Raw genomic sequence first — 18,242 nt, 5'->3', positions numbered from 1 at the left:
ACCTGTCATGTTTACTGCTCCCGCCATGAAAGACAGGGTCCAACAAGAGTCTTCTTCATCATCTCTAGGGAGAGGTGAAAGACCTGGGCACAGCTGCCTCTGGGTACTGAGGTTTCAAGTGATTTCCAGTAAGTAACAAACAGCCTTCTAACTCTAAACCTATCTGGCCATGCTACATTTACTGCAATTAGACAAGTAATGCATATAAATTCCAGTGACATTTTGCAACCCACACAACAGGGCTTGCATATAATATCCTCTCCAAGGACCAAGAAAGAACTTTTTCTGTGTTAATTTTAATGAAGGACTAAGCATTGTTATCTTAAAGAAACAGAAGCTTTAATTAGGCAAAAATCTTTGGTGTTGAATGTTAAAAGTCTATTTGAACTTTCCAAAGTTCTGTCATATTTTTGTTGATCATAAATAACTAATTTCATCAAGTCATCACTTACGAAGATGCCAAAAAAATGCATAATCTTTTAAAACAGAGATCCTTCTAAGAGAAAAATTCTAACTTTAAATCAAATATGTAAAACTGAAAGAAAAAAATCAAAGTTAATTTAAAATAAAAAGTCCTATTAGTAATTTCTTCCTTTTCACTTACTGATGCCCTAACTCTTTAATATGAGAGGTAAGAGAAAATAACATTATTATTTTAAGTCTACAGTAAACAACCCAATAAACGGATATTTAAGTTTGCTCAAGTTTCAAAATAAACCTGTAGCAGAGCCAAGATGTATGATCCCTAACAATCCCTTCACTATCGCTTAATTCTCTTAAAAGATACTCACTTTTATTAAAATAAAAGATACACAGACTTATACAGTTTAGAAGAATATGTGTACGTATATATATAGATGTATATGTCTAAACAGATGTTTATGTATTTATATATTTCCCCTATAGTATGGTCATAAAGTCTAGAAACAAAGATATGCCATCGGCTATGTAATGAAATATAGTACGACATATATTATGCACTCGCTTGTGTTTCTGAGTTCAGTGGCCTCCCTCTACATACAGGACAATTCAGTAACTGGGAAGAAAAAACAATGGCTTTGGAATCACACTGACTTGGGTCTCACTTGACTTCGCTGTTTTACTAAGTCAGAGTTGGTCAGAGTTGTTTACTAAGCTGGAGTATTTAACCTCTCTGAGCTTCTGTTTCCAAACTACAATATAGTAAAAATATCTATCCGAGATGGTGCTGTAAAGGTTAAATAAGTTAACATGTTAAAGTCTCCACCAATATTCCCATCGTGGTAGGTCCTAGATATTTTCCCCCTTCTCCTGTCTCTAATGGTTTTACTACCCTTAAATGAGTTTTAAAAATAAGGTCAGATAATCATACTATCTCATAAATTATTTACTATTAAAACACTACCCGATAAAAATCTGAGAAGCAAAAAGGCTGTAGTTTTGATTAAAGCAGCAATAAGACATTTAAAAATTATCCTCTTTAGCCCCTTCCCTCCAAATTAAATATCTCCCTTATGCAATGAAAGAGTTCCAAAAGAAGCTCTCAATAGATGGGGTTTTATAAATAGTAAGTGCCTTTTAAAACCGAAAACAATATTTGCTTTGAAATGGCTTCTAAATTTAAAAGGTTAAAAAAGCTCAATAATCAATTATAAAAGTTTTATTTGTGAAAAAAGAAAGTTAGAGGCTGTTAAGAAAGATTTTGAATGATAACCATTTAAAATTTGTAGTTGAGGGGCCGGCCCGGTGGTATAGCAGTTAAGTTCGTGCGTTCCCCTTCGGCAGCCCAGGATTCGCCAGTTCGGATCCTGGGCACGGACGTACGAACCGCTCATCAAGCCATGCTGAGGCCGTGTCCCACACAGAACAACTAGAAGGATGTACAACTATGACATACAACTATCTACGGGGGTTTTGGGGAGAAAAAAGGAGGAAGATGGGCAACAGATGTTAGCTCAGGGCCAATCTTCCTAAAAAAAAAAAATAAATAAAAATAAAATTTGCATTTGATATTAATTTCAAATCCACAAAGCTGACAGAATGAAACTGCAACTGCCATCTTTAGGGCATATGAGAGGGAATTGAGAAAAAAACCTAATCCACTCATATCATGTTAAAGAAGGAATCAATTTACCACAACCTGAAATAAACCATTTCTAAGGATGTTTAAACAAAATGTGACAAATGCATACAATGGAATATTATTTGGCAACAAAAGGGAATGAAGCACTGATACATGCTACAACATGGACGAATCTTGAAAGCACGTTAACTGAAAGAAGCTAGTCACAGAATACCACAAATTATATAGTTCCATTTACATGAAATGTCCAGAATAGAAAAACCCATACAGGTAGAAAGCAGATTGGTGGTTGCCTTGAGCTGAGGGTGGGGGACGGGGGGCGTGGTGGGGATGGATGGAGGGATTGAAGGGTGACAGCTGTGTGGTACGGCTTTCTTATTTGACATGATGAAAATGTTCTAAAATTGATTGTGGTGATGGTTGCACTGCTCTGTGAATATACTACAAGCCATTGAATTGTACATTTTAAATGAGCAAAGTGTAAGGTATGTGAATTATATCTCAATAAAGCTGTTAAAAAATAAGTAACAAATGAAAACAGAGGGAGGAGTTTCACTTTTTCAAAAACCAGAAATAGTACTTCTGTGAGAAATTAAAGAAGATCTAAAAAATGGAGATATATATCATGTTCATGCATTAGAAGAGTTTTAGAATTATTAAGACATTAAGTTTTCTCCCAAATTGATCTATATAGTCAATGTAATTCCAATCAATATTCCTGCAGGCTTTTTTTGCATTATAAATTGATGAGCTGATTCTAAAATATATACAAAAAAGCAAAGGATATAGAATAGTGAAGACAATTTTTAAAATTAGCAAATTTGGGGAACTCAACACCACTTGATTTTAAGACTTTCCATAAAGCTACAGTAATCAAGACACTGGTTAAGAATAGACATATTCATTAAAAGAATAAAATTGAGAGTTCAGAGACCCACACACAAATGGTTAATTGATTTTCAAAAAAAGTGCCAAGATATTCAATGGGGAAAGTACAGTTTGTCAACAAATAGCATTAGAACAACTGAACATCCATATTCAAAAAAATAAACCCTGACCTTTACCCCACACAATAAAAAAAAAAATCAACTTAAAATGATTAAAACTAAATGTAAAACCTAAAACTAAAAAACTCCTGGAAGAAAACAAGAGAAAATCTTTATGACCTTGGTCCAGGCAAAGATTTCCAGACACAAAAAATAGAAATCTTAGAAGAAAAAACAGATGAATTGGACTTCATCAAAATTATAAACTTCTGTTTGAAAGACATTGTTAAGAAAAGGAAAGTCAAGCCATGAGTTGGGAGAAAATACTTGCAAAACACATATCTGATAAAGGACTTGTATCCAAAATATACAAAGAGCTCTTATAACTCAATAAGAAAAACAACTGAATTTTTAAAAAAATGGGCAAAAGATTTGATCGGAAACTTCATCAAAGAAGAAGATGGATAACAAGTACATCATTGATTGGTCATTAGGAAAAGGCAAATTAAAACTATAATGATATAGCACTACACATCCACTGGAATGGCTAAAATGAAAAAGAGTGATAATAATAAGAGCTGACAAAGACGTGGAGCAATCAGAACTTTCATACATTGCTGGTACGAATGCAAAATGGTAAACCCACTTTAGAAAATCCCAGAGAAGTGAAAAGATATGTATACAAAAGGACCTGTTCATGAATATTCATAGAAGCTTGTTTATGATAGCAGAATATATATAGCAGAATGTTTACATCAGCCTCAAATCAGAAAAACCGCAAAAGTCCAATGAACTGATTAAAGGATAAACAAATACGGTATAATGGAAAAGGAATTAGCAATAAGCATCTCAAAAGTATTATGCTAAGTGAAAGAAGGCTGACACAAAAGAGTATATACCATGTGATTCCATTTATATGTCATCCTGGAAAAGGCAGAAATCAAATCAGTGGTTGCTAGGGGCAAAGGGCATGAGGATGACTTGGACTAGGAAGGGGCATAAGAGAACTTTTTGTGGTGATGGAAATGTTGTAAATCTTGATTTTGGTGGTGATTACACAACTACATATATTTTTTCAAAACCTGACCAAACCATACAATTAAAAAGAATAAATTTTACATAAATTATACCTCAATGAATCTGACATAAAAAACGAAAACATAGGGAGAAAATCTACCTCTTCAAAAATTGAAAAGTTTTTTTAAACAATATTTTATTTATTTATTTATTTATTTATTTATTTATTTATTTATTTATTGCTGAGGAAGATCAGCCCTAAGCTAACATCTGTGCCCATCATCCTCTATTTTGTATGTGGGACACCGCCACAGCATGGCTTGATGAGTGGTGCGTAGGTCCGTGCCTGAGATCTGAACCTGTGAACCCCTGACCGCCAAAGCCAAGTGAGTGAACTTAACCACTACGCCACCAGCTCAGCACCTGAAAAGAGTATTTTTGATTTATCTTCCCTTCCTGATAAACTGATTTTTTTCCCTGCATCCTCTGCTATTGGATGAGTAGATGTGAATGTTAACTTGGCAAGAAGAACAGAAGGAAAGTTCCTTCCAGAAAGAAATATGAAAATAAAAAAAGGCCCTTTCAGGTCCCTGTGGATTACATGAAGGAAAGATACAGAGGGAAGAGAAAGGTATCAGAAATCAGGGTCCTTCCTACTTCCTTTTCTGCGTGGACCCTTGGGAACAGGTAGGAAGGTGGCAGTGGAGAGAGAGGGGTGAAAACATTCTGACAGGTATCAGGTACCCTAAAAATACCTGGGCTGGAGGTCTACTTCTGGGATATAGTCTAGGGGACGCAGCAGGCTTCTAGTAAAGCCCAGTACTTGGTTTCACAGCATTCCTAACATGGTATGGGAGCAACAGTACAGCATTGATGGAGGAAGAGACTTGACAAATGACCCAAGTACATCATGGCAGGAGTCCAGAAGTTTCCACCTGTCCTACTGAGATGACTAGAGAAGGTCTGGGTCCAGACGAAGCCCACATGGTACGGGGGACTCCATGACTGCAGGCAAATAGTAACCAGGACTATAGGTAGCAGGAGCCTCTTCACTGGCTTCCATGCCAAATAGGATGAATCATTACCGGACAGTCACCGGTCCGGGTCCTTGCAACAAAGTCTTGTAAGGACAGTGTGGATCTGAGTTCTCCTCCCCACATCCATAGTTATGAGGCCAGTCTGACCACATTTACAAAGGTCCCTCTTACATGCACCCAGACTCCACCTTGGTGGAAGCTGGAGGAAGGGGAACAAACATGAAACAAGACAGTGTTTAAACCAAAAGAGTCTAAAGATTCTGTTTTCAGCAAGTTTTTAATCCTCGTCCCCTCTTGTTAAAGGTAGAGGGCTCATGACGAAGATTACATGTGATAGACAATAAGGAAACTACATTTCCTTGCACACCTGGTAAGTAATGAGTATAATTTTGCAACTTCACTATATAATTGAAGCAAGAAAGCTATCATAGCTCCAAATCATAAACTATGAAACATACCTGCAAGTTTTAAATGAGGGAAGAGAACATGCTGAAAGCCATTACATGCCTTCTTGGGCCACAAGCAGTAAACAGATTTCTCCAAAAAACATAATTCTGAACAGAAAATGCAATGATTCTATTGATGCTATCATTAGATGAGTGAAATCAGAAGTATAAGCCATAGGAGAGATAGGGAATGTTTCTTTGAACTACATTTGAATATCATAGAAAGGCAGGGGCAGACTGAACAGAATTCTTGTTACTATGCCATATATATTACATCTAATTCTTTAGCCAATGGTGACTGAAGCAGCAGATGTAGAGTAGAAGTGGCATTTCATTGTTATGACACTGAAAACCTGACATAAAGAACCACCCTCTCTTTTCAATGCCCAAAACTAATGGGAAATGAAATCTAGGACAAGGGAAATAACAGATTTGGTCAGAGAGTATTAGGGTAACAAGCCTAACAAGCAAAAGTTGCAGGCTGCCCATGCTTATACCCAACCACCTACCCTATTGCAACATAAATAATAATCAGAAAATAACCAATACTGGATCTTTGCATACAATCTGCAAAAAATATTTTTATAAAGAGAAAAAGGTAAATTAAGAGCACACAACACAAGAACTATTCAAAGAAACACAGGAAGAGTTCAGATAAATAATTCTGCAAAGTCTAAAGACAACCATAGGAAATGTGACCCCTCTTTAAAAAAATGAGATCAAAGAAAAAAAACAAAGGTTCAAAGAAGAGATCATACACCAACAGAAGGAAATGAAAATCAAGCTGGTAGAACTCAGAAAAAAAATGAAGAGAAAAATAACATTCTAGAGTTAAAAGACACATTAAGAAGCAACCAAAAATAGAATAAATGTGACTAAAAAGAAAAATAAGGACATGGAGAAATCATATAAAACAAAATGGAAAAGACCAACAAATATAAAGACAATTCATAGAAAAGACAATAGATATGGAAGAGGAAGAAATGGAGTCTAAATAATATACAGAAGTCTTCTTCAAAAAGGCTTATAAAGAAAAAAGAATAAATGTAAATTCAAAGATATGATAGGGTAAAACTTTATTAAATTAAACCTTGAATTTGTAGAATCATGATATTTATGGAACTTTAAGAATAAAGAAAGGCTTATGTGGGTTATTAGGCAAAAATAAGAAATCACGCACAAGCAAGGAAAAAAACCTCAGCTCAGCCTAATTTCTCAAGAGCAACACTGATAAAGACGACGACAGAGCAACGTGGTCTAAGTAGTAGGAAAAAAAGAAAATTTTGCCCCCCAATTTTATACCCAACCAAGATGTCCTTAAAGTGTACCATATAAATATGTCTTGTAGCATGTCAGAGCTTAGTGCTCCTTCTTTTAAAATGAGGCATCTCTGTACATACTGATATGAAACCATCCCCAAGAAAACACAGAATAGTGTACACATTATGCTATCATTTGTTAGGGGGAAAAAAACCCTATAAGCATGTTTTTAAATGCATAGAATATCTCTGGACAAATGTATATGAGGAGCAGAGGGGCTGAGGGACAAGGCTGCTTTTCACCGTAAACCCATTTGTGCTTTTTTTTTTTTTTTGTGAGGAAGATCAGCCCTGAGCTAACATCCATTGCCAATCCTCCTCTTTTTGCTGAGGAAGACTGGCCCTGGGCTAACATCCATGCCCATCTTCCTCTACTTTATATGGGACGCCGCCACAGCATGGCCTGACAAGCGGTGCGTTGGTGTGCACCCAGGATCCGAACCTCGGGCTGCTGCAGCGGAGCACACGCACTTAACTGCTGTGCTACCGGGCCGGCCCCCATTTGTACTTTTTGAATTGTGTGCTGCATACATATATTACACATTAAAAAGTTAAAAAGTAAGGAGAAATGTAAGTGCCTAATTTCCTCTCTCATTATAGCATGCAATCAATACCAACTTCCGACCTTTCACTAACAGGCACACAAAGAATAGTAGCTGTTCTTTTAAAACTTCATTTTGGTTAACACAGCAATACTCATTTCAATTTTTCTGGTCATAGATTTCTTGATTTCATCTACAGCATCCAATTTTACAATGTATTTCAGACAATCTCTCTTTCTCAACTCTCTCTCTCATCTGAAAACGAGGGACCTGAACCAGCAACCTGAATATCTCTTCTAGGTCTCAAATTCTCTGGTTTTATGGTTGCAAAGCCCTTTTATTTAAGATATGTTTAGACAGTTAATTTCTGACATGGCAAATTCCAATATTAGAAAAGGATTTTTGTTTTACTCAAGTAAGTCTGTCTGGGGTTCTAAGTTCTTAAGATCTTTCCTTTAACAGACAATAAAAGCTAACAAATTAAGTCAAATTCAGTGTGGGGATAAAAAGAAATATAGACCAAGACTGAAGTGACAAATGACATAATACTCTGGGGCTCAAATAAAATTTCACACCTTTCAAGACAGACAATATTGTGGAAAAGTTCTAGCACCGTGAAAACACCATAATATTTTAAACTATTTTAAAACTCTGTATTTTAAAAACAATCCAATGCAAAGACACAACATCTCTATTTAGAAACTAACTCAAACATAAAGATTTTATGTCTTGAGTTGAAATAGACTAGGACTCAAGTTCACCAAATTTACGTTAATTATCATATTAACACTGACCCACACTCGTGGCAGATAACCTCCTCTTTTTCTTTGCTGAAATTGGAGCCCTATCTTGTCTTGCATCATCAACCACCTCTGTTCCTTTCCCGAAACCTCACTCGCTGGCTGCTTCCCCTCTGCTTTCCAGCATGTTCAGGACCCCCGCATTTTCACAGCACACACACTTGACCCACTATGCCCTCCAACCACCAAACTATTCCTCTCCTTTTCTCTGACAGGTTCTAGAACAAGTAATGTGTACCTATGTTCTTACCACATACCTTTCCCCATAACCTGCTATAATCTGGCTGCTAAAACTGTATCCTGAAAGGTCATAAATCTTCTTCAGCAATTTTTATACTCTCTTAATTCTCATTATTCTTCACTTCTCAGCAGAAAGGAAGACCTCTCTGAGGAGGTGATCTTTAAGCTAAGATCTGAAGAGTGAGGAGGAATTAGTGTGGTAGTTGGGTGGGGGGTGGGGGGGGGTGGGACTATTTAGAGGGAATATCCCAAAGGTAATATCACGTAAAAAAAAATCCCTGAACAGGCCGGCCCCATGGCTTAGTGGTTAAATGTGCGCACTCCACTACTGGTGGCCCGGGTTCGGATCCCAGGCACACACCGACGCACCACTTCTCTGGCTATGCTGAGGCCACGTCCCACATACAGCAACTAGAAGGATGTGCATCTATGACATACAACTATCTACTGGGGCCTTGGGGAAAAAAGGGAGGAGGATTGGCAATAGATGTTAGCTCAGAGCCTGTCCTCCTCAGCAAAAAGAGGAGGATTAGCATGGATGTTAGCTCAGGGCTGATCTTCCTCACACACACACAATAAAAATCCCTGAGACAAGAAAGAGCTTAGCTTATTTGAAACCAGTGTGCAGAACACAGAAAACAAAGGATAGATAGCATGGTGCCTGAAGAGAGTGGAGAGCAATGGGAAACACTAAAGGATTCTAATTGGAGAGTGACATCATCAGCTTTATATTTTTAAAAGATCATTCTGGCTACAGCTTGGAGAATGAATTAGAGGAGACAAAAGTAAAAATGATGGTGACCAGGTCTAGACTATTGGTAGTAGGGAGAAGGAGCATACTCAGGAGTAATATAAACTGGGGAAAGAAAGTAGGAAGTCACAATACAGAGGTCAAGATATGAAACAGTCACTGAAGAAAGGGAGAAGAAGGGTGAGCTTATTAGAAAAGCAACAAAACTGCTACAGTGCTGGATGCTCAGCTGTAGTGGGACGTCCTGCACATGTAGTGACAGGAAACTGCCCTTGGTATGTGATTTTATCCAGCAATGCTCAGGTACTTTGTGTGGGTTTTTTTTCTTTGTTTTTTGGTGAGGAAGATTGGCCCTGAGCTAACAGCCACTGCCAATCATCCTCTTTTTGCTGAGGAAGATTAGCCCTGAGCTAACGTCCGTGCCCATCTTCCTCTATTTCGTATATGGGACGCTGCCACAGCATGGCTTGATGAGTGGTGCATAGGTCCACACCCGGATCTGAACCCGTGAACCCCAGGCTGCCAAAGCGGAGCATACGAATTTAACTGCTACGCCACCAGGCTGGCCCTCAGGTACTTTCTTTGACGTGGGCATAAAGAAAGTGGGAGGCTGAGTTCATCTAAATTTGGGACTGATGGAAGAATAAAGGGGTTGAGGAAGTTACAGGTATTTGTAAATGAATGACTATAATTACAGGCCAGGGAATCTAAGCTGGATAAAGGATGGAAAAACAGGAGTGGGGGCCGTGGATGGAGAGAAAATATAAGGACTAATGGTTGTATTGAGGCGGAGAGCTAGACCATGAATGGTTTGCTGGCCTTCAACTGCAGAGGGAGGGATGCAGGGGAGGGAACCTGAAGGTTGCTGAGAGGGAGGGGAGGTAGTGAGGTAAACTGATGATGTGAACCTCAAAGAACAACGGTTTTACAAGAGGGAGGGGGAACAGTGGTCTAGAATGACACTAGAAGAAAAACAATCCCACCTCCCATCCCTGAGGTACATGTGATATGGGAGAAAAACTACCACCAGGTTTCTGTGAAGGCAAGTCAGTGGTGGAACATTCAGAGAACAGGCTGAGAATACAGAGGAGTTTGTTGATGACAAGAGATAGAGAGGGCACAGTGGAAAGGGTTGAGAGGAAGTGGAGAGATTATAAGAGCATAGGACAGAGATTTAGGAATAATAATGGGTGACTGGAGAGGCTGCCAAAGAACCCAGCTTCTCTCCATCTTCACACTCCCACCTTACCCGACCCGCCACCAGCTCGCATCTGGCCTACTGCAACAGACTAGTCTGCCCACATATATTCTTCCCTATTTCCAACTGGTTCTCCTCACTATAGGCAGAATAATCTTTTGTAAACATAAAACTGATCATTTACAAAATCAGAGATAAAGGGGAAATAAAGACAATGTGCGAATGACCAAATGCAGGTGCTGCCTACTTCTGAAAAGTGTAAACTCCAGATGTGTAATATTGCAATCTTTAGTATAAGGACATCATATGTCTCACCATTCTGTAATCATTTAAAGATTACATTCTTTTTAAAGTATTGACATTATAAGTTCAAATTAATCAGAGCAAAGCTATGGTGGGTGGAATTCATGGAATTCATCCCAACACGCTCTATTTTCTGAAAATTTTCCCCCAGCTTAAAGAGACCAGTTCAGTCAAAAATTATGCATAATGAGAATATTTATGATGTTTAAAACGACAGTTCAAAAACATGATTTCTTTCCTATTTCAAGAAAGCATTTTCTCATATTTAATAATCTACCTGTAACTTTGTATCCCATTAAAAGCATTGAACTGCATTTGTGGTACAAATAATGTTGATGCAGAACATTTTCCATGAGTTGTTTGGAACATTCAATTTTCCTATCTACGTAATCATAAGGGAAAAAGAAAGTACACACCCTAAATTAATTTGACATTTGAGAGAGATTACTTACATCCTTTACCATTAAAAAACAAAAAAAGCACTTCCTCAGAGATACCTCATGACACCGTTAAAATATTATAGCTTCTATTGCAGTAGGCAACGGCTAAACAATTTTTTTCAACAATAGGAATATAAAACTTACAAAACAAAATATTTGCCAAAAAGCATTTCCAAAAATAATAAAAATTTGGGAAGATACAGGCTGTAAGAAGTGTTTTTTGTTTCACCATACAAGTCTTTTTTGTCATACACAAATTCTAAATTCTTTTTTGTCATCAAATGTTAAGAAGATTACCACTGTGAAGAATTAAATCCAAGATAAAAATCAAGGCATTCCACTATTTTAAAAAGATTTTGGTCATATATCTTGCTTCTATTTCTGAAAACAATATGAAGGATAAAAAAGATTTGTGGATCAAGCTATAACTAATTCTCAGAAAGGAATAACTAGTTTCTGCCCCTTTAACAGGCTTTCTTGTGTATCTTAAAAATAATCACTCTGGGGGCCGGCCCAGTGGTGCAAGCGGTTAAGTGCACGTGCTCCGCTGTGGCGGCCTGGGGTTCACCGGTTCGGATCCCAGGCACACACCGACACACCACTTGGCAAACCATGCTGTGGCGGTGTCCCATATAAAGTGGAGGAAGATGGGCATGGATGCTAGCCCAGGGCCAGTCTTCCTCAGCAAAAAGAGGAGGATTGGCAGATGTTAGCTCAGGGCCAATCTTCCTCACACAAAAATAATAATAATCACTGTATAAAATGTAGAACAAGACCTGCAGTTTTCTGACTTGACTATTAGTCTGGAAAGGATCCTAGAAATTATATATTCTAACCCAATCCTCTCTTCCTCCTATTTCACATATAAGGAAATTAAAGAGCCATGTAAATTATGTAAGTTATAAAAGCAATTGCCTTACAATTCTCCTCAGAGTATTTCACTTAAATCCACGTGTCAAAAGCAAGAGTAACAAATTTAATCTAAATACAAGATATAGTGCTCATATACAGTAGACACTCACTGCATGTTTATACCTTGGAAGAAAAGAAGACTGTTCTTGAGATAAAGATGTTTACTGATTCTTTTTGTTTCTTATCTCTTAATTACTACTAACAAAATATGATTATTAAATTTTATGTCAAATAGATGAGGTATATCCACACTCCCCAATAACAAAGGAATCTGTATGCCATGCAGTTAATTAAATTGGGGTATTACCACCATCTAACATTATTATCGTTCACTGACTTTTTCATAAACTGCTACTAGATATGTGAAAACACAAATATACTTTTTAAAAAATTCTAAAAGATGCTGACAATAAGAAGCACATAATTTTCCTATTATTTAGATCTAATAACTTTGCTAAGTTACTTGCTTCAACATTAATTTCTCAGGTAAAACATGACAAAAATGACAAACATTTTTATTCTATTATAATAATTAATGATTCTTAACATTTTATTATAAACTATAACACAGTCTTATATCTTAATATAACACAAAAAGGGTAGGTAATCTTTATCTTGCTCTTCTATTTACTAAAATACTTAATTATTCCAAAATATAGTTATGATACCCCTAGCGCCCTTCTACAGGGAAATGAGATGCTTGTTTTCTGAAAACAAAGACAACGACCATTTTTCATAAGTTTCTTCTTTATCACTGTCACCTTCGAAACAGTCTTCTCTTTCTCCCCCAAATATATAGGTAATAATGACAAAAACATCAAGAGGAATTAGACATAATGATAGTGAAGATCTGTTAATCTGTCACAAAAGATTATATTAAATATGCATGTGTTATTAAATGTAATTAAATATATCTCAAAGGATGTGAATTGCAAAAACAAATTTTAGGTACTGATCTACAATCAGCCAGGTTGACTAGTTTCTGTTTAATTATCACCTCATTAATTGATCAGTAACAACTTTAATTTCAGTTGTATGGTTTAAAAAAAAATCCTACGTCATTTTACCCACAGTTTAATTATAGTAGTAGTTTCTTTTGGATTGGTGTGATAAGGTCATTCTCTGCAGATAACACTGTAAATTATATCAGCTTAATGAATAACTCTGCGTAGATGAGTTTAACATAAAGAGCAATTGAAGCTGCCTTTACTTCTACCAAATCTACCAAATCATGGTGGAATCCTGTGTTTTCTATGTAGTATTGTCATCAAGTCAGAATGCTTGTAGTATTTGAACCTCAGCTCCACAACTTACTTAATTGTTCACGTCTCCGCTTTCCTCATATCTAAAATCTATGCTCACAGAGTGGTTTTGAGGAACAAAGTCAAGCCCTTAGAACAGTCCCTGGCACATAATAAACCCTCAATAAACGCTGGTTGTTTGTAGTTCAATTTAGTGATACTATGTCCTCCTCCCACAATAATGATTATTTTGGATCTATTTTCCTCCTTTTTCAAACATATCTACTTTTGCTCATTCTTCCACTAATACTTCCTCCGTTATTTATGCTTTTAAGTTCATCTGATTTCTATTAGCATCTCTTTTGCTTTTCATATGTATTTCGCTACCACAGATGTCACCCAACAAAATCCCATTACCTAAGCTCACCACGGAGTTCACCACCACAGAACCCACACATGCTAAGTGGGCTATAGGACTTTCATAATAATGCCTAAGTTCTCCCTTTTCCTAAATTCCCATACACTGCAATTGCAACATGCTATTTCCTAATACTACTTCCTTTATATTATCTATCTGTGACTATTTAGCATTCTAGTACTATCCTTAAACACACACAGTTTGCCCTAACAGCCCATTTCTTCTGACCAACAGCAAATATATTTGATATTCTATTTTCTATGTTTTTACCTACCAAGAATTATCCAGCAGTTCTGTACTCTTGTCTCAGTCTCTGTGACCATCAGTGACATTATTCCTAATACATATACTAAGATACTTATTATCTCCTTTTTTACATTGTAATACCAATAACATATATTTTATAGTTTTGTTTGTATTTTTAAATTGTAGTACCAAATCTACTCCCAAAAGAATTAGTATATATATTTATGTCCTTATAACTTCTCATGAATTACAAATCTAATAACAGAATGTTTTATAAACACGAAAAATAAAATTCTTTTTTTTTTTTTTTTTGCTATCATAGTTTATACCAGTTTCTTTGATAAAGGTGAGATGCAGGAATTGATGCCCAAGAACTACTCATCAAATCCATCCAGTGAATAAACTAACAATCAGCCCTTTACTCTGTAAGTGTCAATTACATCCCAAGAAAGACCCTGATAAAAATCTAACTATCCATTAAGTTGATCATAATAAATAATGTACTTGGAAAGAATCAATAGAACAGCTTATCAGCTCTATAAACCATCGGCATAAGGTTACTTTTTCATTGTTCCTAACAGGTAATAGAAAAATGGTGCAATCAGTTTCTATCGTTCTAATGAATGGTCTGGGAAAGCATTTCTTTTTATTTTCTTCATTTTTTGTGAAATAATTCCAAATGTACATACAAATTGTAGCAATAGTACATCGAGCTCAGATTCCTTAGTTAATATTTTTTGCCAGTAAAGAATGTTCGGATGTCTCATTGCCCTTTAACAGTTCGGCATGCATTCCCAAGTACAAGGATGCTCTCTGTACAGTACAACCAGCAAAATCAGGAAGTTAATACTGATCCAATATTACCAACGAATCCACAAACCTTATTTAAATATCACCAGTTGTCCCAATAATGGCCTTTAGAGTATGTCCAGGATCTAATTTATGCTCCTGCATTTAGTTGCCATGTCTCTTTGGTCTCTATCCACCTGGAACAGTTCCTTAATTTTGCCTTGTCTTTCATGACCTTCACATTTTTTTTTTAAATAATTTTATTTATTTAGTTTTAACCCCAAAGCCCCAGTAGATAGTTGTATGTCATAGCTGCACATCCTTCTAGTCGCTGTATGTGGGACGTGGCCTCAGCACGGCTGGAGAAGCAGTGCGTCGGTGCGCGCCGGGGATCCGAACCCCGGGCCGCCAGCAGCGGAGCGCGCGCACTTAACCGCTAAGCCACGGGGCCGGCCCGACCTTCACATTTTTGAAGAGTATAGACTAGTTACTTTGTAGAGTGTCCCTCAATTTGGGAGAACGTTTCTTCATGATTACGCATTTTTACCAGGAATACTACGGCAGTGATATTGTGATTTTCTCAGCATCATACCAAGAGGCACTTGATGTCAATTTGTCCCATTGCCACTGAGGTGACTTTATCATGGTTAAGATGGTTTCTGCCAAGTTTGCCCACTGTAACGTTAAGCACTAAGTAAATACATCTAAATCTGTTTCTATGTTTACCTATAAAAAACCATGAGTTCACACCAATCCCTCCAATTCCAATCCAACACCACAAGGTACATTCTAGCCTTCCCCCATTCTATATTTGTAATTCCCTTCTCTGATAGTGAGAAACCTGCCTTCCTTTATCCACCTAACTAATAAGTTTGCTAATTCTTTCTTTCTCAGTTTGTCCAACATACATATATATCATCTTCCCTAAATATATTGCCCAATAATTCAAAGAGTATATATTAGAAAAAGAATATGATAGTGCTTTAACTAAAAAAGGTCAACTGCAGAGAAAGATAAACACTGTATGCCCTCTCTCATATGTGGAATATAAACTAACACATGGACAGAGAGAACAGTTTGGTGGTTACCAGGGGGAAGGGAGTTGGGGGCTGGGCACAAGGGGTGAAGGGGCACATTTATATGGTGACTGACAAATAATAATGTACAACTGGAATCTCACAATGTTATAAACTATTATGACATCAATAAAAAATTTTAAAAAATAAAAATAAATAAAAAAATAAAACAAGTCAACTGATTTGACACTAATGTGAAATTTAAAAAGAAATAGGTTTGTCTTTGGAGAAAAAAGGAGCAGTGTACCAGATGATCAGTGGACTCAGGTTTGGGAATACAGAACACTGAAAGATCTTCTGCAACTCAACAAACTTAAAATAAAACAAAGCAAGTCAATTTATATGGTATGTGATACGTGCCTTAAAATACTCCGAAAATTTTTTAAAAGGTGAGCGAGGATATGTAAAACAAGAACAGCACGTGGTACTCTTTGTACTAGTCTCTCAAGTTTGTGTATACCTTAATTTTCCATAATAAAAAGTTAAAATAGATCATCAGGTCAGGCCAACTATTTGGACAGTCATGTTTGGTACCAAAGAATTCCAGTCCATACTGTCAAATAATTATCAAGCCAACATGGCCATAGGGACAGATGGTTTAGAGACTAAGTCATATCACAAGTGGGGCTGACAAAAGCTAACTCATTCTAAAACATACTCCATTTACTAAGTTTTGCTTGCTTAGCCCTTTCCACTCCCACAACTGCTGAAATCTCTCTGGTCTATCTCCCCAAATTCTGTTATCAACTACTAAGCCAAATATAAACTCTTTTCCTTTCTCTTTCTTTTCCTAGTAGCAACCTATCCAAATGGAAAACCTTCTCAAAGCCCTGTCACCAGTCAGCTACAACTCTGTTTACTTCCGCTGACCAGTTAAAAATGTAGCTTTATCATGTCTTAGGAGTTTTCTCAGCTCAAAATCTTTCTTGGCTTCTGGTTGCTTAATAAATAAAATTTTAACTTCTCAACATGGCCCTAAAGGTCTTCTGTACTGGTCTTGATCTAGCAACCTCTCGTTCTGATTTATCTTCCCTCTTTCTCTTACATTCAACAAACGTGCACAGGCCCTATTCCCTGAACTTTATTCCTATTATTTTCTAAACTTGGAATGGTCAGTTCAGCCTAATCGACTTCTACCATCCATTCTTCATTACCTACTACATATGCTATTTACTTTGTCAAGTTTGCTCTTGACCTTCTCCTCATCCCCCCTGAACCCACCTACACCACCCCCAGTCCTCTGCTATATTGGATAGAGTTATTTCCTTTTTTTGAATTTCTATAACATTTTATATCGCTATGCAATTATCAAATTATGCTGCATATTACTATCATTAGTTTATTGATCTCAACACCTCCCAACTAAACCAGAAGCTCATGAGGGTGGGTTAGTGCCTTATTCTTTCATGTCCCTCATGAAGAGCTTAGCACAAAGCTTTGATATTGAAGATTAGTAGATCTTCAATAAATATCTATTGTAGTAAAAATAAAAATTATCTTATTCTGCGAGATAGAAAATCTAACTTTTATTTATTTGGTAGCTGAAAACTTAAAAAGCATAACACAAAGCAGACAAAAACATAATAACTCACTTTCATACTCTTGATGCATATTATTCAGATAAGTGGGTTTTTTTAATCTTAAATTGTTGACCACTGACAACACAGTTCTAATTCAAAACTCCCCAAGACAGCTTTTGGTAAGACTAATAAAGTAACCTTTAGGTAAAAATAATTTTAGTCATAATGTCCTGTAAGTGTTGATAGCACTTGTATTTAAAAATCCATATGTGCTTATAATAGCGGATTAAAGTTATTTCAACTATATAAAGGATTCCATTAAGCCCTTTTATGATATAAAATCTACACAGGATCTAGTACATCAGAGATGAAAACCCCATCCTCCTCTCACACATACACCCAAGCTTATTTAACATAGCCCATTTAAAGAAAAACAAAGCATTTCAAAATAAATTAAAAATGCCACTTAAAATTCTATCCCATTTCTAGGGTTTCACTTTCATGTCCACACAAATAAAATTATCTATTCAAATTGCTAGATAAATCCTTTTAAGTCTGATGACTGCAAACAAAGTAAGACCGTTCTATTATTTGTAAAACTATGCTCCCAAACTGAAAGGAGAATAAGACTGGCACTTTTCCAGGAGCCTTGAAGAAAGGCAGGGTTAATGTAATATATCAGTTTTGGTAGCAGTTACTAGAAATAATACACCCATCAAGGCCAAACTGAAAGCTATCAAGGAAAGAGACAAGTGGAGAATGACTGGAAAGAGTACATGAAATTAATGAGCAAACTACATTTATTCCTGAAGACCTCCAGAGACACAAACTGAAAAATAGTGAAATTTTTATATTTTAATTCCTTAGAAAGCTATAAAAAATCTAAACTATATAAGCAA

At 36.5% G+C, this 18,242-nt stretch overlaps 1 protein-coding gene across 2 annotated transcripts in view; it reads right to left on the bottom strand.

The window, feature by feature from the left end:
* PCCA (propionyl-CoA carboxylase subunit alpha) overlaps window positions 1-18,242 on the bottom strand; it is a 415,707-nt gene that overhangs the window by 98,128 nt on the left and 299,337 nt on the right. The gene's annotated exons all lie outside the window — the stretch shown is intronic.

Source organism: Diceros bicornis, chromosome 9 (genome assembly GCF_020826845.1).
Source record: "Diceros bicornis minor isolate mBicDic1 chromosome 9, mDicBic1.mat.cur, whole genome shotgun sequence".
In the NCBI taxonomy this organism is placed as follows: Eukaryota; Metazoa; Chordata; class Mammalia; order Perissodactyla; family Rhinocerotidae; genus Diceros; species Diceros bicornis.
This window is presented reverse-complemented; position numbering and strand designations above follow the sequence as displayed.